The sequence below is a fragment of the Dermacentor variabilis genome, chromosome 2 (genome assembly GCF_050947875.1).
Source record: "Dermacentor variabilis isolate Ectoservices chromosome 2, ASM5094787v1, whole genome shotgun sequence".
NCBI classification, from domain to species: domain Eukaryota; kingdom Metazoa; phylum Arthropoda; class Arachnida; order Ixodida; family Ixodidae; genus Dermacentor; species Dermacentor variabilis.
The window spans coordinates 49,843,209-49,867,509 of record NC_134569.1 but is presented as its reverse complement, the minus strand read 5'-3'; the positions used below and the strand labels follow the sequence as shown (position 1 = coordinate 49,867,509).

At 45.7% G+C, this 24,301-nt stretch overlaps 1 protein-coding gene across 2 annotated transcripts in view; it reads left to right on the top strand.

The window, feature by feature from the left end:
- LOC142571812 (neurotrimin-like) overlaps positions 1 to 24,301 on the top strand; it is a 174,033-nt gene that overhangs the window by 67,407 nt on the left and 82,325 nt on the right. The window lies entirely within an intron of this gene.

Here is a 24,301-nt window from a genome sequence, read left to right as displayed (position 1 = left end):
AAAACTATCGGTCAGTTCAAGAAAACAAAAGCTTTGGTTGGTGCGTGTACGACAGATATGAATCATCTATTGTACACGTGCATGATGTACTTAAAAAAACGAAAGTTACGGCGCTAAGCAAACGAGGTCGAAGTGAGACAGAAACGACATAGACGGCCGCTTATATACGGGCGCCCGTATATGTCGTTTGTGTCTCACTTCATCCTTGTTTGTTTAGCGACCTTTGTTTTTAAGTCATGGACCAACTATATCTCAGCAACAAGTTATGCTGTACATGTGTGCATTCAGATGTCTTTTTATTCCAACATGCACCTTTCCTACACAGAACTAGGATGGTAGTGAAATCGCAAAACTCCAACAGTGAGTGCTAAAGACGCGATTGCAAAACTTCAGCACAGTATTAGTATACAACTGTAGAAAATAACACGTACAAGTAATATGAGAATCGAGACCTAGCCCTGTGAGAGATTACCTTATTGTTCTTTATATTCGCAAGCACAGAGAAGCCTCGCGCTGATAAACAAGAAAAAGGAAAAACGAATACGAAAAACAGTCTTCGAAGAACAACCAATCTTTAACGTGCCTTCAGTTTTGTGACCCGCGACATGATTTCATTTGCATATCGCCTAATATAGCCAAATCTTTTTGCCAGATTTGTTGACTATTTAACTGCATGCATTGCTCAAGATAAGCTTGAAGTAGAAGCGATGACCTCTCGCTACGGCTATAATTTTTTTTCTCGTAGTGGTGTACGCTCACTGGGGTTAGAAAGTGATGCGCCCTGCACCCACAAGTGAACAAAACACAGTCAACGCGATGAAGATGAGCAAAGAAAAAAAAAGAGAAAAGTGAGAAGGGGAAACATGGGCGGACACTTGCTGAAACTGGCTATAGGCACCGCGACAGCGGGTATCTCAAAAATCGAACGAAATTACAAAAATAAATAAATAAATAAAGAGGAAAGCAAGGAGAGCGTGACAAAACTGCCTGCATAGCAAGATCAGCTTTTTCCGAGATTTTCTCTGAGAACAGGAGAAAAAAAAAAGAAAGGCGATTGCATAAGAGCGCGTAGAAGCTCCGCCGCATCAGCGTACCGGGAATGCCGAAGCAGTCTCGATCGTCGCGTTCCGAATAGAAACAAAATAAATAAAGTAGAAAAGGAAAGAAGATAGTGAAAACAGTTAGAGTGAGGGAGAGCATACGACAGAGAGAAGAGAAGGAGAAATAGCGGGGGAGGGGAAAGATAAACTCCGAGGAGCCAGAGCGACATCATGTCGGATATAAACAATCAGTTTTGGGCCCACGCGACATCGCGCCAGCGCGTGCACTCAGCCGACGCGCCGGAGCCAGTCAGGAGAAAAGATAAAGCAGCGACAGCGGTCTGGCTCCCCTCGTCCCCAAGGAAAGACAAGAAGGGGAACGAAAATACAGCGACCCGACGTGAAGTAAACAGCGAAACAAGAAGCGGAGAATAAAGGTAAGAAGCAAGAGTGGGCAAAGACTGACTGAAACAATCAACCGACGCTCCGCAGAGCAAGCGATGTACATTCACGGCTCTTTTCTCTTCTTCTTATTTTTCTTCTATGTTCTGTGCTTCCGAACGGCTTAAGGGAAAAAGAGCGTTCCTTTCCTGGCGCATTGCGATCGTACGTGAATACGCCTTGACGGAACTGTGGTTGTGGAAGATGCGAGTGATAGATATCTGTCGGCGGCGGATGCCGCGATAGAGCAGAGATAAAGGTCGTGCGGCGTTAACAGGAAATGCCAACGCTGAGCGCCCTGCGATGTGAGAGCCCTCATACCCCGTGTTTTGGGCGACCGCGTTTCGAGGGAAATAAGAGGCCCATTTGTGAACATGTAAACGATCAGATACTAAGCATCCTTCTACTAAGAATACTAAGCATCAAGATGCTAAGACCATTAGGGTTACAGAATGGGTGCCAAGAGAAGGGAAGCGCAGTCGATGATAACAGTGGGGCGATGAAATTAGGAAATTCGCGGGTGCTAGTTGGAATCGGTCGGCACAGGACAGGGGTAATTGGAGATCGCAGGGGAGGCCTTCGTCCTCAAGTGGACATAAAATAGGCTGATGATGATGATGATGATGATGATGATGATGATGATGATGATTTTTGGAAACGAACAACTGCGTTAATGTGGGCTTATATGGTATTACAATGCCGGAGCTCAAACTAGCCATATTGCGGAAAACTGCGACCTTTATCGGAACTTTGGTTTGAGTAATAGATAGATAGATAGATAGATAGATAGATAGATAGATAGATAGATAGATAGATAGATAGATAGATAGATAGATAGATAGGTTCTTTTAGTAAAAAAAATAATATATCTTGAGCTGAAAACCATTGCTTTTGTCGGAAATCGGTAACTAATAATCTTGGAGCCCTTTTTAAAAGCTTTCTTAGCTGCCGCGTCAGAGGTACTAAAAGAAAGAGAAAATGCTAAGATGGCTTTCAAAAACTTTTAGTGAGTTGAAGTGAAGAGCAGAAACATGCTCTAATAATTCCAGACTCGTCAAACTTACGGATACGCAAAAAGAAAAGAAAAACAAAACAACAGCACGATTCAAATGACGCAAGATTCACGCACAGCTTGAGATGACTCGGAGAGGAATTGAGGATAAAATATCCCTTCGTCATTTTTTTTTAGATCTACGCATTATGAATCGTTGGCCCTGCGTTAAAGGAAAACAAGAGACTCGACTAATCGCAAGTGACAGGGCGGCGCGGCGAACGCGAGCGAAAGCTCCTGCGCTTGGGGATGATTACAAGATCGAAATCGCTGGCGTGCAACGACTGGCCCAAAAGATTTCGGAGGCAAGAATCGCGCAGCCAGTTGAACGATATTTCCTTCAGGCAGTTAGTGAAGAAAACCGGAGATAAATAGCAGGAAAAGGGGTTATTGGCGAGACAGCTATGCAACAAGGGCCAAATTCCCTGCAAGTACAGGCAAGGAAGCAAGACACGCGAAAGACAGCGCAACCATCGACCGCTAAAGGAGTATACGAGCGGTGCTAGCCTGCGCATCGGCAAAGATACTCTACACAGCGCGCGAGCTCGGGGTCCGTGCTAACGGTAGCGGGTTCGACTGTCACTGACTCCTGCATCACACACAATACGACGGCTTAATTCCGATGCGAGTGGATTCCAAAAATGTTCGTGAAGTTAGGGTTTTGCACGTTATAGAATTCCAGGCAGTGAAAGTTAACCCGAAGTTTTCTACGAGAGAGAGACAGAGGAAAGGGGGAAGGCAGGGAGGATAACCAGAAGGAAAAATTCGGTTTGCTACGCTACGCTGGTTGGAGAGGGGAGATGAGGTAAAGAGACAGAAAAGTAGAGAGAGAGAGAAAGAGAGCGAGCACAGACACAATCACAACTGGTCACTATCGCCGCAAACTATCACCGCACAGAAGCACTTGCAGCACCATAAGCTTTAGTTCAGGCTACAGCCGCTTATGCAGGTCTGTTTTCTATTAATAGTGTTATCGTACAAGCGTGTATTAACCCCTGCAGTAACGCGTTACAATCGACCATCGATAAATCTGTCAAATTTACTTAATTTTATGCCGAGGTGCTGGAGACTTCATAGAAAGCAAGTCGAGGTGGGATGAGAATGATCTGAGCATTTTATAGAGGCCCATCATAAATATATAGTAATTGAATATTCATTCATTGTAGCCCGTCATACAGCGTTTCCTCGTTAAAAATATTGTATCACCCGTTCAAATTACATGCACAGATTAATTATTGGGCGCAAGTATTACGACAAGGGCAAAAATATTTCGCAATTACTGCCGAAACGCCCCAATTCAAACGTCTCGTCAAACATGGTGGTGCCTTCACCAAAGCGATCGTATAATGTTATTAATTTCACTGAGAAGTCAAATCGGTGTGCTTTAGGAAAGCAGAATGTTCAATTTACCTAAAGCTTATTGTTCGTTGTCTGTTCCTGGCAACCACAGCAGATGGCAAAAATAAGTCGCGTCCACAAACATGTATGCCGTGTCTGAAAAGATTATGAGCGCTAGATAAATCCGGTTGCGTTGCGATAAAATTTTTCTTTTATTGGAAAGCTAATGTATGACCGGCGTCAGCTTATGATTGGCCGCTTGACAAAGACTCTCGTCTGTCCTTTGCCGCTTCGACGACGCTCATAAATGTAAACATCCGAAAATGTTTGTTCGTTAGTGTTTTGATCTAAATAGCAGTTACGCCGCAGTGTTTCTTATGATGATTTCTGCGATAAGGTAAGTGAACAAAAAAGTTCAATCGTCAGCCATCGGCAGCATCTTTATACATTGATCGCGTCAAACATTCACATGAAAGCTTACATTTACACATTCGCGCAGCGGCCGCTGAAGGAAGCTACGGTGAACCATATCAGATTTTTCTTACACATGATCACGTTTTAGAGATGGGAAAGAACCAGGCAGTGCCACAACTGTGAGAATCTAACGGTTTATTTAGCGAACTTGTGCTCAGAAAAAACAAGCAACACTTCAACCTAAAGGCTAGCTGTGAGCACAGTCGTCGGCCATCGACATCTAAATTCGTGGGTCAAGTACGGCCGCTTTTCATACGTGTATCTCGGTGAATTTCAGAATAATCACTCGTGCTCGCGTGCGTCCAAGAACATACAACAGCATTCGCCTCGCGCGCGTAATCTTATCAGACAGTACCCTTTCGCTGTGTCATCCACGACAGCATTCAAGAATTTTCGGACACATACAGCAGGTGCGTCTTGCGCCGAGCGGCGCTTGACAACAGTGGTATAGCCTGGCAAAAAAAGCGGTCACCGACAAAACGCAATATAACCTACACTTGACAGTACGAAGGTCACACGAACAGATTCTCCCGCACAAAGACTAACCTTTAGGTCTCCGAAATTACGATATTCGCACATTTTTAAAGCCACGTTTAGCGCTTTGTCGATTCGGCGCACGATCATTTGACATCTCTTTTAACCTTGACAAAGTCGCGCTGCATCGGTGAGACAAAGCTGAAGAAAGTGTGCGATGGGAGAGCTGGAAAGAGATAAATAAATACATGGGAAGGCGGATAAAAGGGAGGAAAGTTGCCGCTCCAGCGGCGGCGGCGGCGGCGTCGCCTAAATTCGCTGCCAATAAATAGAACACGCGTCGCCGAGGAAAATTCTCGTCGTCCCACAGGAAGCGTTGTTTTCTCTTGGCCCCCGTTGGGCGCGCACTCACGCTCACCCACACGGGCGCGCCCACGCACGCACAGTTGTCGGGCGTCGCGCCAGCGGCGAGCGACCGACCAACGTTGAGGAACTAACCGGCCGTGCCTGAATGTATGCCCAGTCGTTTGTCATTGTACGACGTCTGGGGAGCAGGGAAACAGACGTGCTTGAACGTCGCGCGGCTTTTCGAGCGGCAAACGTCAAAGGATTAGGGACGAAAACGAATGAAGACAGCGGCCGACGAAGACAAAGTGAGAGACTTTATCGTTGGGAAAGGATTCTGGAGTTGGGGAAGAAGCGGGGGGGGGGGGACGCACAGGAGAAGAGCGCGGCGACGGTTCCCGCACCGAGTGCGCGCATTTCACGCGGCGTGCCACGCCGGAAAAGAGGCGCACGACTTCCGAGGAGAGCCGGAAGTTGTTCACGAGAAGGCTCTGGGCTGGAACACCGGAAGAAAATATGCGCGAGTTTCCTTTTTGTTGCGGCTTTTGCGTGTGCATAAGTGGAGGCAGAGATAAAGATATTATTTACAGGAAAAGCGGAGATGTCGGACTAAGCTGGTGAGCTCTAGCGTGCTATACCGGGTAGGCGGGAAAGCGGGTAGGGGATATGCAGTTTATATCTTTGTGAAAGAGCTGCAGTTGAAACAAGTGATGCATCCGTAGTCTGGCGTATTTTTGGACTTAAAGCGGGCTACAGTTGGCGTGTACCACGGAACCCGAAAGTTTATCGGTTCCGGCAGGGACTGAAACAGAAGACATGCGACGCTGTGTGTGTGCCGGTTCGGTATGCATGTTCCGATGGCTGAATATCTCTCTGAGCATTGTCGGAACTCCGATTTTTTTTAATGGATTGTTTCCTTTTCAAGCGTATGTTGAGAACCTTCGTCGTGGAGCTGATTCCTTACAGCCTTTCATCACCAAATTGCCACTTGCCTCGGTTACAGAACTCACAACAAGTAACTACAAATAAGCATCTTTAAAGGCTTTCGTCTTCGTCTGCATGTCAAGGACAGGCCGACTTAGAATTCCGACATTTGGTGAGCTATATTACAATTTCAATTTTTCTACCAGAGAAGGTAAGGTTGAGTCGGCTGATATTAGAGTCAATATATCTAAAGGTGGGCACGGTATTTTGTGCAGTGTATTAGACCCTACCGACGTTAAGTAGTTCCCCTGAATGCGTGATCATAAACGACACGAACAAAAATAAAACAGACGATACACTTTGTAAATAAAACGCAAAACAAAAGTATATTTCTCTCACAGAATGAGCTGGTCACAAACGTTCGCTACTGAGATGGGCAAACGTGATGGCTGAAGGGGTTTGAGAGGACACGGCGAGGCTAAGTGCGTAGCGAAGTAGGGAGCCACGAGAAAAGCTAGTGGATAACCACCACAGTGAAGGCACAAAAGAAAGGTAGGTCAGGCATATGTTCGTAGCATCGTGCAATCTTCTTCTGTTCCGTTATAATTTTGTTACACTGGAGAGGTAGAAGCAGAAAAGGCTTCGATCGGCCACAGTACTTCTATCGGTTCTGCCGCAAAAAATAAATAATGCCATAATCAACACAATAATAATAAAGATAAAACCGAAGCGAAGTAATAAGTTCAGTGCGTAAAACGCACAAGGGACCGCTTGTGCGCGCAAACTAGATCGTTTTGTGGTCGAAATAATAATAGTTGGATCTTGGTTACCAGCAAGTACCCACTGCGGTGTCTTAGTGGATACTGCGTTTCGCTGCTGAGCTCGAAGTCGCGGGTTCGATCCCCGACGCATTTCGACAGGGACGAATTGCAGAAACACCCTTGTGCTTAGATTTAGGTACGCGTTAACGAACCCTAGGCTGTCAAAATCAATCCGTAGTCCCCCACGACGGCGTGTCTCATAATCGTGCCTCATAATCATATTTTCATTTCGGCAAGCAAAACCCCATAATTTAATTTAATTTCAGTTATAAGCGAGATTCTCTTCGAGGACTCAACGCTTTGACCCATTAATTGGAAGACAGCGACTTCGCTCTCAACAGTTGGCGATTTAATTTGCCGCGTGTATTGGTTTCGTTGCAAGAGTAAGCAACACATCATTCAATTTGCTCGTTTAAGGAACTCTGACTTCCTTTCCAATAGACACGTTTGAGTAAGTGGCTTGCATGTGTTTTTCTCTTATTAGAACGCTTCTTTTCCTTTGCGAAAAGCAAAAACTTGTTGTTCTTCTTTCTTGGTTTTAATTTTTTTTCTCGTTCTTGCCCTGCATCAAAATCTCATGCAAATGGTGTAACAGAAAGTGAGAGAGGCAGAAAGAAGAAATGCCTCTACCTGTACCACTAATGTATCGCAGGTCGAATGGTGTAACAATAAAATGGGATTATAGTTAAACGCCCGTTTGTCTTCACCGAAGTAATTGTATAATATCAATGTTAAAGGTCGTTTCAGAGAAAGCCAGACGATGTAAGACGGGTCATACCTTTTAAGGTATCGGAAATTGATTGTTGGGACATGTTTTACGAGATTCAAGTGAATTTCCAAAGTAGTCGCATTCCAAATAATGGAATTATTGTTGAACTTGTCACTCTGAGCAATGATAAGAAAATGTATAGGTAGAGCGCTACACTAGAAAGTCTCCCTGACGTTCTCAGTGGAATTCCGGATGCGCATTCTGCCTTTGACCGAAGGCCGTCGAAAAGCAGTACTAGTTATCGTGAACTGTACGGGACTACGCACCTGGAAAAAGAAATCTGTACAAGTTATATATAGGCTAAACGTATTATTTCATGAAGTTTTCTTTTTGTCAACTGAGAACATTTAGATTAACGCTGACTAAGCTATGCATGTGTTCTTCGTTGGTACTTGCTTTTCAATGTTACGCCTTGTTTCAAGTATAACGCAGCGTGATTTACTGGTCTCCTTTGCGGATAAGAAGAGAAATGGGAAAACCTTTAAGGTCACACGGATAAATGTAAACGTGCAAAAGAAAACGAAAAAGAAAAAGACAACATGCAATGTGCTTTGTTACGAGTGGTGAGAAAGCTAAAGAAATGTGAAATACGCGTAGAAAGGAGGCATTTAAGGAACAATGCTTCAGAAATCGGATTTAAATTTATTGCTATTCGAGCGAGAAACTAGCTAAACATAGCGTGCTGGCGTAATACATAATATAAAGTCTTGCTTATACGCACTCAGTTGGAACGCGAGCACCCTCGCCAAGCGCTTGAAGCACTCCAAATCGCGAGGAAACAACGGTGGTTCTAGGGGCCATGTGACCTACTTTATTTCCTCTTGGATGGCATTAACCACAGTGGGAGCAAAAAAAAAAGAAAGAAGAAATAAATAGACTTGAAAGAATTAGTCACGAAGCACTTTAGGAAGATGTGATCACCAAAGAAGGCGCCAAGGAATAGGATCGCATAAAACGTCACGGAGGATAAATGACCCCAAGTTCCCATGAGAAGAGACAGAAAAAAATAAAATAGCCTAGGCGTCGATATCAACACGGCTGCTCCATTGTGAAGCAGGACGTGAATGGCCACTGCCATCCCCTTACAGTTTCCCCACTCATGATGGAGCTACGAGTCATCACCTCCGGGAGCTTTCTCTCTCTCTCTCTCTCTCTCTCTCTCTTTCTCGTGGTCGAGGCCAGAGACCGAAGTTCTCGATTTTCGCGGTGCCCACGGTTTCCGGGAGTTGGTGGTGTTTCTCTGTCCTTTACCTCGGAACTCGTTGATACCTTCTTGCGCGCGCCGGTGCTGTCTTTTGTCTTATTTCTTTTTCTAATTCGTTCTCGTTACTGTGCTTCTCAGCAATTTAGTTTCTGGATTTCGGTCGACTATTTATATATAGAGGCTAAGGAAAAGACGTTGCGGTCGGAACGGCTAATAAGGAAGCGAGATAGGAGGCGACGATGCGAGTCAGCAAAACGCCGGAAGGGGGCAATGGCTTTGGAAGGCACGGACGACGCAGGGAAACGGTTTTGATGGAGTGGCGCGCAGTTGAGTTTGAGCTAGTGGCATTGACGCACGGCGGTGTCTGTTGGGGCCAAATCTCTCGAGAACGCCGTCACGGCTTGGTGTCGCAGTGCTCTGCGCGGCAAGTGGGCGGGGTAGAGAAAGCAGACCCACAGGATCCTTGCCGATGTTGCAGTAGATTACCTCGGCGGACCGTACTCCAGGCTCAGATCGCGGGCGAGAGGCAGGACAAGGAGGCTGGAAGGCAGGGACGTTAACCGTGCTCGCGCGCAGTCGGCTTCACTGCATTGCGAAAGAGGGGAGAGGGAGAAAAAGGAACTCGCGCACTTTGACATCTATTAGGGTGAAAAGTTGCCTAATGCGAAAGACACTTAGCTAGGTATAATTGTTCTCCTTCGTTTCATTAAACACAAGCGGGGAAAGTGATCTACATTTCGCTGGTGCAATTTGCAATGTAAGGCGAATACACGACGACCGTACAAAACCGCCAGCAACCAGTGAAAAATCTAAGCGTCAGTTGACCTGCTTGAGGCACTTTGGTAATTGTATTGTCTTGTGAACATCTGCCACACGAAGAAAAAAAAAAACCGTCAAGTTCTTTCTATTTGTAGGTGAGTGACAGAGGGGAAACATAGCTGTATAGAGCGTCGCTGTGAAATTCCAGCGCAAGGAAGACATTCGGCACAAATTGAGGGAAAAGAGAGACAGAGCAAGAAAGAAGCAACCATTCTGCTGCGCACGAGCGAAGCCATTCGTTAAACGCGACCTCCTTTCAAGTTTCGTCAAAGTTTTCCAGCTTTTACGCGGCCCCAAGGATTGTCTCAATGAGAGCATTGGCCCTCCGGGCTTCGGACGTTCCAGCCTCTGTGTCACAGCACTCTCTCGCGGGCTGGAGCCAAGGCGCACGCACAAAAACCCAGCACGGAAGGTCGACTTCAACAAGCAGCAAAAGAAGCGATTACTTTGTACACTGTTATCCGCGTGGACATCCACGGACTTCAAGCAATTCCAAAGGAACCTCATCTGATACTTTTGTTTTCTTTACTTACTTATCGTTACCCGTCGAGTGTACGCACAGGGTTTAAGAGAAATTTGTGCAGATACTCCTCGTTACAACCGAGATAGCTACGTTCACCGTCAAGCTAAAATTGACGGCCGAATTTCATCTTCTGTTGCACTACTTCTGTTAAGTTTCTTTTGTTCCATATATAGAGCGTAGAGGGAGAAGGAGTGTTGGCAAAAATTCCAAAAAACCTCTAAGTCAGCAGGGTATTGATGCCCTGAGGTTGTTTCAACATTACTGGACGATACGATGTCCTAATGCGAAATCGCAATACAAATCTTGTGATTCCGCTCAAATGCATCCAAGGTAAAAAGCAATTGAGGCAGCTGAGCTTCAGAAAGTTATACGTAGACATTCTCTTTCTTTACTGGTATGTAACAACTATACACGAGAACGTTAGTGTCTTGAAATGACGCTGACTACCAGCTTCATGGTCATTGAACAAAAAAATACGAAGCAGCCTAGTTAATATAGACAAATGCCAATATATGCAGAACCAACGCACATGCTAGAACCAACGCACATGCTAGGCGCTTCGCGCGAGCCATCCGTTTCCATGTTTACGCTTCCTTTCTGAACGATGAGCTACGCAGCCGATGGAAATGCTTCGTCTGCCGCTGCTGCTAAACGAACTGCCCGAGCAGAGGCTCAGCGCCGCCGTCGAGAGCACCTTGTCCGTCAGAATCAACTTCTTCGCCATGATATATCGTGAATTCAAAGCACCTAAACAGCTGCGCTGGAAATTCGCATTACAGAGTATCGTAATCGTCGGGGATTTTCTTAAAAATCAGCACTCTTTTTCTCTTTGTTTCAGTGGACTACTTACACTTCCGTGTAGATAGATCAAATAAAAGACGCAGTTGAAATTGAAATAATAAAGAAACGAAATCATTAGAGAAATACGTTGCCAAAGGAGTTTGCTTTCAATCTAAGATTTCCGGATGAAACCTTACATATTCGCCACTGCTGTCGATACACGAAAGCTCTATTTACTTCAAAATTAAAGGGTCACCAAGTACGGTATTCCTATTATTTAAAGATGCGTTTATATGTTAGCCCTGATTTCTTTTTAAATAATTCTTGGTTGTTCGTTGTAAGCGACGAAATTTGTGTGCTCGGATTCTTTGTCACATGCCTGGGAAGTCCTAGTCTTCGATGCGCGGAGGCCGAGAGGTTTTGCTGGCCCTTCAAAGTGCGCCCTTCGGTATAGTAAATGCGAATGAGTTAAGTGTGTGCACTTATCATATCAGTGTTCCTCCAGGACTCTGACCTCAGCCAGATACTTCATCTGCTTGTCTGCGTGTGTGTTGTGCATGTTACTTGCGTATCCTGAGTGCGTGCACTCGCTATTCTTGTTGATTACTACCCGGGGCAATACTGAATGTGTGAGTAATAATGAGCCCGCAATCCCAGAAATCGTAGCTAACACTTCGATTATTAACATATAACGAAATCACGAAGCATTATTATTTAAGCAGAAGGGAATACCCATTGCCACACGGTAAGCTTTGCAGAGCCCAAGCGGTCACATTACGTTTGCTACAGACAAGAACATACCCAAGTCCATATTTTATTAACAGGATCTATCCGGAGAGGGAAATTCAAACCAACTGTAATAAGTGCAATGGCATCATTACTCTTGACCACATGCTTTGGCAGTGCCCCGCGGTCTTCACAGACCGTGACAAGGAACAAGAATGGTGGCGGCAAATGCTACACAGTGAATCACTCTCTGACCAATTACGGGCAGTCCAGAAGGCCCGCGATGTGGCTGAAGGGCTCGGCCTGACAGTCCCAACGTGGGAGCGGCCCGCGTCAACGTATGGTTGACCTTCAGGACCCAATAAAGTTCTCCGTACCATACCATACTATTTATGAGTGGTTCACTTCATGCATCACCATTGTCATCTGTATAGTGTAGCATGCTATGGGCCGTAGACGGCTAGGCAAACATCTCCGTCACATGTAAAACAATGTCTTCCCGTCTGCCTTTCGGTGTTTCCCGCCTAGACTGCAAATTTGGTATATTACATTGTTTCACTCACCCTTCCGACGGCTCGCTGATGAATGGCTTGTAAGGTACGGCGGTCCACTTGTTTGTCAAACGCAAGCACACAAAGTATGCCAAATCAGTTCTGCGGAAGCCCGCAAGATGGAGGAAAGTTCATGAAAGGAAAAAAAAAGAGTGACATCCACCCGTCTTGTTGCACGAAACTAGAAAGGAAGCCCATACTGGTTTCCCAGAAAGAAGGCCTCGCATTTGAGAAAGAATGGACCCTAGTCCAGCAGTAACCGTCCTGGACCTGGAGGTCAGCACCAAAACGTATTTTTCTTGAACTGTGAAGCTTTATTTTTGAGAACCCAGTATGGGTTTCGTTTGTAGCTTTGTAGGGTGAATGCCGATTTCTCCGATTTCTCCCTTCCACCATACAAAGTATGTCACGCATGAACCTTTATCCACAACCTTTTCGTGTAAAGTTTTACATCTGCATCAGAGTCTAAAGCGTTCTTTTTTTTTTTTGCCCTGTGAAGTCTGCAAAAAAGAAAAGAAAGATTAAAAAATGAAGAAGGGAATGAAGACGAAGACAGTAAAATCAAAAGAGGTACTGAGCCTTGAATTGGACTGAAACAAAGTGCACAACCGTCTTTCGTCTTTTTTTTTTTCTCTCGCATGAGATGCGTGGAAAGGAAGCACAATAAAGAAAAGAAACCCGAGCAAGAATATGTGGTACGTATAAAATAAGGCAACCCGAAGTAATGCATTTTCGATGGCTCTAATTAAAAAGATCTCGCCGAAGCACAGAAGGCTACCGTAAGAACCAAGCTAGAAGAATAGAACATTCGCAGGGAAAATACCAGAAAAGAAAAAGAAAATGAGAGAGAACAATAGGTATAGGATTCTTTATGTCAATACCATCAGAGAAAAGGGGCGATTAGAAAGAAAAAAATATATAGGAACGTTGGCTCTGGCACGCCGGATAAGTCTCAACGAAAAAAAGCGTTTGAAAACACATCAGGCGGGCCGCGCTAACGGACCTGCCTCTAAGAGGCACTTTTCTGCGGAATTTCGACTTGGAGAAAGTTATTGTTTCTTCTCAGCTTGGATTTCCTTCTCGCGGTAAAGGTGACTGACCTGGGCTGCAACAGAAGGATCGCTTGAAGGTAATATGATATTCTTCTGCTATGTTTGTCACGGGAATGTTTCTTTTTTCTTTTTTTTTTGACGAACGAAACTTAAAACCAGCGAACTCCAGCGAGGTGGGTTAATAGACATCGTGGCATATATTTATGAACGTAAAACGCAGATGAATGTAGCGCTCGTCGCCGACAAACTGTACATTTAGGCTCGTTTTAAATTTCAGTGCAACGTGAATGACTCATTTGTCAGAGAGAATTCATGAAATATAAGAACAACTTTGTCAGGAGGCGACGCTGTCTGGTTGACTGTTGGAAGCAAAAGTTTACTTACGCAGTGACGGCAAGTCTGTAGATAATATATAATTTCCGGCTGTAGAGGCGACGAAGAACCAAACGCTGCCAGAACTGTGGGTTAACATTTAATTGGGCGAACACACGTCAAGAAAGACAAGCGATTCTCGAGTAACAACGACGGCGGCGAGCACCCGTCGTAGGCTCTAAATATATCATTACGGATTCGCGTGGCGCGTGCCGTAACTACGAGGCTGGTTAGGCCACCATACTGGCCGAACGAATACTGCAAAACTGCAGCAGGGCTGTAGCGCCCACCCCCCGCTGTACAGTTTGGACTCCTGGCCATCAGGGCCTTCAAGGGAATGAAGCTGCTGATGCGGCAGCCCGAGCACTCACTTACCGGGCGTCCCCTCTGAACCTTGAGGTCCTGCAACAAGAAGGCGCAATTTTCTCAACTTTCAAAGACAATGTTACATACTATAAGGATAGCCATCGCCCGGTACCCCGCCCCAGCTAAGGGACTCTGGGGAAAGCGAACGAACGCGTTCTACTTCGCTGATACACTAACACAATGCTGTGCCCGGCAGTAATGAAACATTTTGATCCTGCGATCACTGGCAGGTGCCAACACTGTGGAAAGATGGCTGACACTTATCACATGGTGTGGGCCTGCCAGCAAAATTCAGCTCCCGCCCCCCACCCCAACCCTACCCGGGAGGACTGGGAGGCGGCCCTGCTTGATTGCTCAGACCTTCAGGCCCAAACGGCCTTAGTCAAGAAGGCCAGGATGGCGGCTTTGACCAATGGGGTCCCGGACAGGCACTCCACATAGTATGTAGGGTTCCTGCTTTAGTCCAAACCTGTCTTTCTCGTTTAATAGATGCTTTCCACCACCACCACGGTCGTCGAACCTTAAATAGCCCGCACCAACGTCAGCTACTTATACATGTGTTACCGCGCATACTGCAGTAATCTCTGGTGCTCGCATGCATTGAAGGCTATGCAACACAGTTCTATCGTGCTAGCGATTTGAAATGGCAAGGGCAAAAAAATGCGGATCACGTGTAGGCGCGTCTTGCGCCGAGCGATAACTGAACAGTGATAATCCAGTAAAAATACAGTCAAAAATCAAAACAATACACGCGTGACAATATATATAGCATGTCGTCTATAGAGTATAGACGTTAGAATATCCATAAGGTGAGCCTGTTGATGTTACTTATCTATAGAACGTCATTTATTAACAATATGTGGATATATGAAACCGTAATTTTTTCCCCACTAATGTCTCAAGCTTCCTGCAACAACCGGTTTACAAGTATCTGAACCATAAGATTAGCAAAAATGTAGCCTACTTATTCATTAGTTTTGTTTATATATTTTCTAGGGTATAACAAAATGGAGATATACTTCGCTAGACTTGAATCCTCTCTCACTCAGAAATTGTACGGTGCAATGTTTACGGACTGAATTTACCAAGTCTTTCGTTAGTGGGTTTAGCATCGGCGAGCCGACTTGGGTTATAATTTTGCGAACACGACGACGATTGCTTGGCATCCGCTCTTACGAACATTTCTTGTAAGAAATTTTTTTTTTTGTGAATGCGACGCCACGTGTCTCTGCAAGTAATAACATCGTAACGTCTTGCCACTTGTATCAATAAACATTCTTTAACCTTGCAACCGGTTCTTCGAGACATTCGTTGCTTACCTCCGTGCTTTATTTACCTTATACTAACAAGGGACCTTTCTTTTTTACTTTTCCAAGCAAAGGTAATCGAAGCTTACCGCGAGTTACTTGACTATGACCAAATTCACGCATGAGTATAATTCGCCGAAGCTGAGCCATATTTATTTTTATTGCTTTGTTTCTGTTTATTGGGTTCGTCCAGAAGACAGCGTCACGCGATATGCGTCTAGCCCTGTGATGCAAGTGATTACGGCTCAAGTCACTGCGGGAAGATTTCGCGAAGCAACTGTAAATATACAAGCAGACAATCAAACGGGAGAGAAAGCTTCCCCCGCGAGGAGAGGCGAAGTACAAACCCTATTATAAATCCCGCAGAGAAAGCATGTCGCGGGTGACCTCGACGAACACAGCAAGGGGCATCGTGTACGTTAGCAACGTAGGCTGCAGTGGCAGCAGACCACGAAGTGACCGTAATCTCCATATTCATAAGCGTTCGCGTCAAGCACTCCCCCATCGCCCCCTCTCGTCGGCTCATTACCGTAGCTGCAAAGCACGGTCGCATAGTCGTCCGCGGCGTGTGCGTCTCTGTGCGCTGTAAGCGTTTTCGTCGAACACGGGTCATCGTTGAGCGTTACGCGAGTGTTTTTTGTTCTTGTTTGACCATGTTACCTTGCTTTATTCGCATGTTGCTTAAAGGTCGGCAGCAAGCTAGCGAGCACACACACAACAATCTGTACGAATGTTTGGTGTGACCCTCAACGGGTGGCCTTCTCGTCGTTTCTTTCTTTCTTTCTTTCTTTCTTTCTTTCTTTCTTTCTTTCTTTCTTTCTTTCTTTCTTTCTTTCTTTCTTTCTTTCTTTCATGAAGAGCATACAGGCCTACGAAGTGAGTTGTTTGCCTTTTCTGGTAATATTTTGGCAATTTCTCTCTTCCCGTCGCGGTTACCACATCTCCCTTCGTCATTGATTCCTACGTCTGACAACAGTGGCAACACGGATTAGGTGGGCACACGCAAGCGGCGTCCGGAATAAAACAAATAACGCAGTGCTCCACACGGGTATATCACGAACTAAAGCGAGTTGAAAGGTCTATAATTTCAAACGCAGAAATCAAGAAAGAAGAGAAACGGGAGACACAGCGGAGTAGCCCGTAGTATTAGCGAACTGCGCGTTGCCGTTTAATTTGGGTGGCTCGGCAAAGCAATAACAACAACAAAAAAGACGAAACATATGCGTCGCGGGCACACAGTGTGCACACATCCACGTGCACAACCGTACACATCACAACACTCACGCCATATGCACACCACGCAGGACTCACGGTTAAGCTTAAACTCACGCTCGGACACAAAAGCAAACAAACGAAAAAAAAAAGAGAAACGTTTCGCGAAGTTGCCGCCGTTGGAAGAACGCTCGCACTGATTACGCACGGTTGGCTAGAAGGCCCAGGTAAACAGAAACCATCACGTATACCTCGTTCTTTCTGCTGTTTGTTCCTAAAGCGCTTCGTTGGCGACGATTATTTGCACGTCGCGAGAGGCGATTGCGTTAGCACTGTGCTTGTGGGGTTAGTTTGGGCCCGGCTATTTGCGGGGTTCCGACGAAATAAAGTATAGTTGCGCGTGTTCAGTAGCCAAATGGCTGTGCCGCTTAGTCACGGCTTCGATTTTTATGCTGCGGCCGGCAGCATATTACTACTGGTCGGCATGCGCAAAAAAAAGGGGTAGGAAAGGCAAAGGTGGCGCAGAGAGGAAACGTGTCATGCAAAGCGATACTGCCCACAGTACAGGACTTTGCAATAGAGTTAGCAGTAAAAATTGGTCGCATAAATCCCATCAAGCCTTCCACCGCGGTGGATGCTTGTAAAGATCCCATGCTTCAAAGTGTAAACAGAAACTAAAAAAAAAACACTGAGGGAATACGAAACCATTTGTTGAGAGGAGGGGGGGGGGAATGGGCGATAGAAGCAGTCTCTCCGATAAGCTCGTACGAGTTTCCTTTACATCTTTGAGTTACCGGCGGGTGGACAGCTTACCTTTCAGGAACTTTTCTCCACGTTGAGGCCTTCCGCAAAACTGGTTTGCTATAGTCACTATGTATGCTTCACGTAAAGGCGATCGTGTAAGCGTAGTTATCTTTAAGTTGTTACCGACAAAATTAAGCACTGAGAGGGATCGGGAGCAAACTACTATATTATTTCTAGCACTCTTTTAAGCATCTCTAACTATAGGGGATCGCATGGCCACATGGGAAGCGCTCGCTTCACACTTAGCGCAACTGTTAATCTGATTCAGCATGCGATGTACCTCTGGAATGCGAGCAGTGAATGACTGATAAAATGAGCGGAAATAAGAAAATGAAACTTACTGAAGAATACGCGTAAGAACTAAACTGTAAAGGACTCTGTTTGTCGATCAGTTTGGTGGCGATATTTCTCCCGCACGACAACGATTTCGTGTCCGATCTCTGGACCAGGACGAATTCTTGGTCAACTGAAAGTTCGTTTTTTTTTTCTTTTCCAAAGAAACCGTGCAGCTTTTCTTTGCATGTAGCTTCACGCTACAATCAGCTGTCGAGCTGTGCATCAAGATATTGATTTTGTCGCACGACTGCCTTTACAAATGCCTCCTTTAATAACATCAGCTTCGGCTTTCCACCTCTGCGAGTGGCTAAGGACGCACACTTAAGAGAGATCCGGTGGAAAATTTGCCATTAGCGCTACGCAAAAAGCACCTTCTCTACTTCTAACAGTCCAACAAGTCCGCACAGACACACATCTTTTCGTACAGCGCAGTCCCTTCGTCGCCTACATCTCTCGGCATTTCCCATTACAAAGGAACAACCCTTATTTCTTTTTAGTCTCTCTTCAGTGCTTTAACGGCGACGTGCATTGTTCAGTAGACCACTTCTCAGCGCATCGCGACAGTCTCGCCCGGGCGAAATCGTCGAGAGACAAAGTGAATTGCGGCGCACGACTTTCAAATGCGCGCCGTTTCAGCGCCGCCCGCGCCCATTCATTATTCAGGCGGTCTGCAATAATGTTCGCATAACCGCTAACGAAGCGAGGCCCGGCCACATAAAAGCCTCATCTAGCAGCAAGCGGGGACGCCTGTCCGCTGAAACAGCTTCAAACCGCTCACGCGGATTTAGCGTTCTTCTTCTTTTTAGTGGGTCTGTCGCGACAAGCTCGTTGTTTTTCAAATCTACCTAGTATATACTGTGTAGGAAAGTGCGCGGCTCCAACCTGAGGTGCAAAAAAAAAAATGCAGAAGTTTTAAAGTTGGGCTGTTATGCTGTTTGCTTGCTTCTTCCTTCCACGCTGCAGTTCTTTTGTTTAACGTGCTTTTACCTACTGACTTGAGCCAGCCAGCGTCTATAGGCAGTGAGGATTTTTTCAGCGACGAACGGTTTCATAGTTTGTTGATTGGACGACTCTTTCTTCTAACCATATATTTGTCTTTTCAGTGTATGTCGTTTGTTTAGCCACAGATATTCTTTTTCTTTTTCTGGCTCATTGTTTATTTGCAAAAAGGTTTAAATGCTACAGAAATAAAGAAAAAAAATGGTTGCTTTTAAGAAGTAAAGTGACAAAGAGGTGAGTGTAGAAAGCAGCGATGGCTTCGCCTGGAGCTGGCTTGTCGTCACTTACGCGGCTTTCTCGAGCAGCTGATGGTCGCATGTTTCTAATTGTTGGTGGCAGGTGGTGCTGACATCAGAGGCTCCACGTTCCGCTTTGATGGCGACTCGGTGCGATGTGGACGCGAAAGTGCAATATTCCTTGTATTCACGCGATGATTCTAGAAACTCCAACTGCCTATCCACTTTTCGTTCTACAATCCACTTGGAAGAGCACGAATACAAAGGTTTCACGCCCCGACTCCCAAATGGAAAGCAAGACAGAATCAATTACCTAAGAAGCACAGTATGCATAGACTAACTAGTTTCCTTATTGGATGATCTGCAGCACCGGCGAGCCATGATCGTCGAGGAAGCGACACATTCACTGCGGTGATGGCCAATCGCGGACGGTATACATAGTTAATAAAACGCTGGATCAGGTCTCGTTGTTGTCAGCTGGATTGAAACAGAATGTGCAGAATGACATATGTCACGCCTACAAAACTTGAACAACTGTGCCGATCTGTCGAGATGTCTGTGAATTATTTGCGGCAACGCTGCTCGTTGTAATTGTTAGCATACTGGTGCTTAAAGTTATTCCAAATGTTTATATATTCCTGTTCTGAAATCAGCCCCTCCACGATTCGTTAAACGTTTTTCCAGCCGCCACCAGTTCGCCTCTCTCTCACACGACGTCACGAAAAGCGCGAGAACTTCCTATCTGCTATGAAGCGTACACGCAGTTCATGCATGATTAGACCGAATAAAAGAAAAGTAATTATTTCCGCTTCTACGCTTTCTTTTCGGTCCTATTATCCTTCCTTTATTTGTCAAAAGTTTTCGGACGGTTCCCACTTGACCTATCGGTCACGCAGCCCGTCACGACCACGTCAAAGTGACGTGTACGCATTAAATATGCATTAATATGCCAAGCTAAAGCGAACTTTTTTTGGTATAACCGGAGACTGCACCGTTCTCAAATAAATAGAGGACGACGGCCCACGTATCGCTCTGGCATTGGCTACTCGGAGCTGCTGGGGAGAACTTCATTATTTGCGTATAACAAAAATGTTTGCATCTCAGTATAACGTCGCCGAGCCCTTGCAACACGTGTGCGACGTCGCCCTGCCAACTATTGTTCACTGAGGATCCATTTCAGCATCGTTTCTATCCTTGCGTTGCAGGCTGCCGCGATTTTCGACTAGCCACCTCCAAATAAGTAAGGGGAAGCGGCCCAATCGAAGCCGCTGGGATCACTATCCTCGTCCGGTAAGGGTAAGCGGGCCAATCGCAGCCACTGGCATCACTCTCATCGTCCGGTTACCTACTTTCACTGTTCTAGCTCGGTCCCGCTAAAACCGTGCGAACTTCTGCGTGTTCCTCGCCTCTTATCAGCCAATTAGAAAAGAAGTACCTGTCGAGGTACGCCCTGCTATTCGCTTTGAAAGCAAACAAAAGTGACCTTCTATAAACGAGGAGAGCGTTCGACTTGACTGTTCAAACAACGCTGCGGGTTACCACCGAACATTTGCGTCGTCGGTTACGTAAATTTGAGTAGGAGATGAGAACAAAAACGGATTAGAATCGTTTTACACTATAGGGCCCCTAGACCCGTATTCACAAAAAAAAAAAAACTTGCGATAGAATTGTTACGAAGATAATTATTTCAGTAAAACCGGATGCTGGACATATCATTAGCGAAGGCGGCCAGCCAATGGCAAAGAACACTTGCAAAACACAAAGAAAGATGTATAAAAAGACAAACGAAACTCGTCCCTTAGTTGTGCGCATTTAAGATTGTTCTTGGGTTCAGAACTACTTGGACCGTGGCTACATACACATCAAAAACCAATAAAGCAATGCGTGCATTGCTGCATTTACTGACTTCGACAGACCTCAGTGAGCGACTGTAGTTTTGGCGCAGGCTTAGTCTGGAACACATGCAAACTAAGTGGCATCCTCAGTGTTTTCTCTCTATTTCATCGCACGTAGGGTAGGAAACCGGACGTGCTCCTGGTCGACCTCCCTGCCTTTCCTTCAGTTTACTTTGCTTCTTTTGTATCCTCTAAAGTTACGCGTCCCAACGTTTTCTGAGGTATGCAAAAGCATAATACGCTATGCTTAAATTGAGATCCCTTTTATCGTGCTTTGTTTCTGTTTCGTGCAAATAACTGCCTTTTCGACTTCGCGAGACGGACAGGCATAGTTGAAGGGAGCTTTCTGCTGATGACAGCAGTAGTACCGTGTAAACACCCGGAGCCCTCTTCGCCTGGGACCATGATGACATTATTTTATTACGAGGTTCCGTATCAGTGATGTTCGCTAAAGGAATGGGCACAATAAACGAAGCTTCGCTATATATACAAAACAGTGCAGCGTTGAGAGGGTGCGTAAAACGCACGTAAAACGTATACCCCTCTTATCACTTATTTTCGCGCAGTAAACGTCTTTCGTTACGCGTCTCGGCCATGTCCAGGTTCTTTATTTAATCGCCACTCTTTTACTGCGACACGGGCCGTGGTGACAGGGTCGCAACTCGCAAGCTGCCGTTCGAATCACCAACGTGTCTCACGAAAAAGTGCGAAATCAGCCGTAAGCGTTTTGCCTTCTCGTACACGCCTTCACAGTGGAAGCTGAGAATGATTATGGAACGCTGTCGTCAGCGTGTATGTAAGAGAAAAAAAATAAAGCAATGTTCGCAAAGCCGAGCGACACGCCTGAACTGCTAAAATTAAATGCGCGTTTTGTAGTGTGAATATCTTTAACCTCGCCTGCCGGGATATTCAACAGCTGCTAAATATGCTGCGCGTACTGCACCTGCAGCCACTGATTTACGCACGCATAGAAGCTTCCTGAAAAGAGTCGCCGAAGCGACAATGCAGGCGCTGGAGAATATAGGAGCAACAGCAAACGCTTGCTTTCATAATGAATAAAATTGTTAATTAAAGTCGTTATTTTTCGTGGATATATACCCCTGTACAAAGAATAACAGTAACACGATACCAAACGTCGTTTGTTAAACAATCGGGTAGCTGTTAAGTGTATGGGGCTGCTATCACTTAGTGGCGGCAGTGAATGAGAAAGTAAAGTGTGCTCGCAGGGCAGTCTCCGTTCGAAGTTTACTTTCTTGGCTGTAAGCTCTATGAGGAACATAACTGGATGCCAACGTCGGTTTGGTATCACGTCGTCATCCAATTAAGCCAAAGTGCTCCCCCATCTTTGCCATGGTTACCTTTGACAACTGCCTTGGAATGTAGCAGCAATTTAAAATAAGAGCTTGCTATATACATGGTTTTGTTGCCTTCGGCAAATGATTAACAATAAATATGGTCTTGGCGCTCACGATTGCGTTTTATGATAGCGAAGGTAGAAGACCGCTTTGAGATTTCCTTTTTTGGCAGCCTTGCGTTGCAGAACTTTTCCGCCTACTGCTGCATCGCAGACCTTTATGCTCAACCTATGCTACCCTGCCAGTAAGGCGGAGCACCGTGTATTCCCTTATTTAAAGCTTAACGCAGTTAGAGCTATATCAGTTAACAACACCTGTCGACGGGCTAGATGGTTCATAGCAGATCGGCGGAAAGAAAGCGCGCAGAAAGAAGCACACGAACATTCGAGAAAGACACAGTACAGACACATGACATGAATGCACCACCTAGCCCATCTGCAGGTGTTGTTAAACTAAAGCGCCGGTCCTGTGTCCTTCTCGGCTGTTCGTGTGTGTCTTCCTGTGCGCTTGTTTTTCCGTCGATCTAGAGAGCTATATGGTACGATGAGAAGTTATTACTTCACTTCTTCGCTGGCGTTTCATGCTAGAGTGCTCCACAGTCGGTCCAGATCAGCTTGACTTCCGACACGACCCGCTCGCGTTGGGTTCTCGTAAATGATGTTCGTGTCCTTTTACTCCCCCCCCCCCCCCCCCCCCCCCGCAGTGCAGGCCCCGCCATTCGGGTGTCAGCAGAAAAAAAAGATAGACAGTTACGGTACTGTCGATCAGTTTTCCCTCTACTCAATTTTCTCCACTTGATTTTATTTATATTTAATAAACACCTAACTAGACACCTATCAAATCAGACTCACTACTTTCCGGGCTCACTCTGTATTCTAAATGAGGGCGGCCGACAAATGACAAATGTACAGTTTTCATAACCAAAAAAATCCTTTTCAATTCAACCAGACAGAATATTACCCACATAGAACTAGCTGGCGCCAAAGCACGTAGTTGTCCCGATGCGTTTCAAATAGTTCGGACAGACAATTGACACAGTCTTGAGCGACACTGATTTTCCTCTGCTTGATTTCTCGAAGGGGTTGACCAAGAATGCTACGATAACATTTATTTGTGTCAATTTATCAATGGAGAATTCGTTGTTGTCTGTGGCGCAGTTTGGTGATGTTCGTGCCCTACAACTCTACTGTGTTGGCTTAACGTCTCCGTAGTAAAAAAATCAATTTTGAGTGAGCGCTATATTTAGATTACTGCTTCTTTTGTTTTAGTGCCTGTTCAAGCCGTCTTTCAAGTCGATGCTTTGCGAGCTCATTCCGTTAATGACCCTGTTGAACCCTCACCCACTGGCTCAATTAGTGACCATTATTCTGGGTGGGCAGCAGCGAAGCGGCGGCCACGTCTGCAGTAAAACCTACACAGAAGAGAAACTAACTGCAGGTCACTGCGCGACCAACCCTGTAAGAGTGATGAAAACAGCCGCATGCTCAAAGAAAGAAAGAAAGAAAGAAAGAAAGAAAGAAAGAAAGAAAGAAAGAAAGAAAGAAGCTGAAGAAGAAGATGCAGAAACGAAATTGAAAGGCAAATGTGAAACGAAAGGACATGAGCCGACGCAACATCTTTTTTTTTTCCCCGCGCTTAGCGAAGCGTTCATCATGCAGCTGCTGCGCTTCGACGGTGGACAACATTTCTCTGTCGTGGGCTGCAGTTTAAGACCACTCGTCAGGCCAACTAGAATGCACACACCCACAGAAACAGATTCGCGGACCCACTTCTGTTTCGAAATCTGGTCGTCTCGCCCCTTATATATGGCGAAAAGTCGCCGAGTTGAAGGGCTGGACGTGAAGCGCGAGCGGGAAAGCGACGCGGGATGAACGAGGTCGACACACGGACACCGAGGCGCCGTTGAAATCCGCGCGCGCGCTCGTAGCTCGGAGCTACACACCGAATAATGCAATGAGCACCATTTCCCTTTCCCCCTCCCCCCAAGTAAGGCCTGTTCATTCGGGCACTGAGAGCCTCGCGCAATTGACTTATAAATCAAAGTGGCGCAGCTCGTCGACGGGAGCGGCTTCGTGAACGCGCGTTAC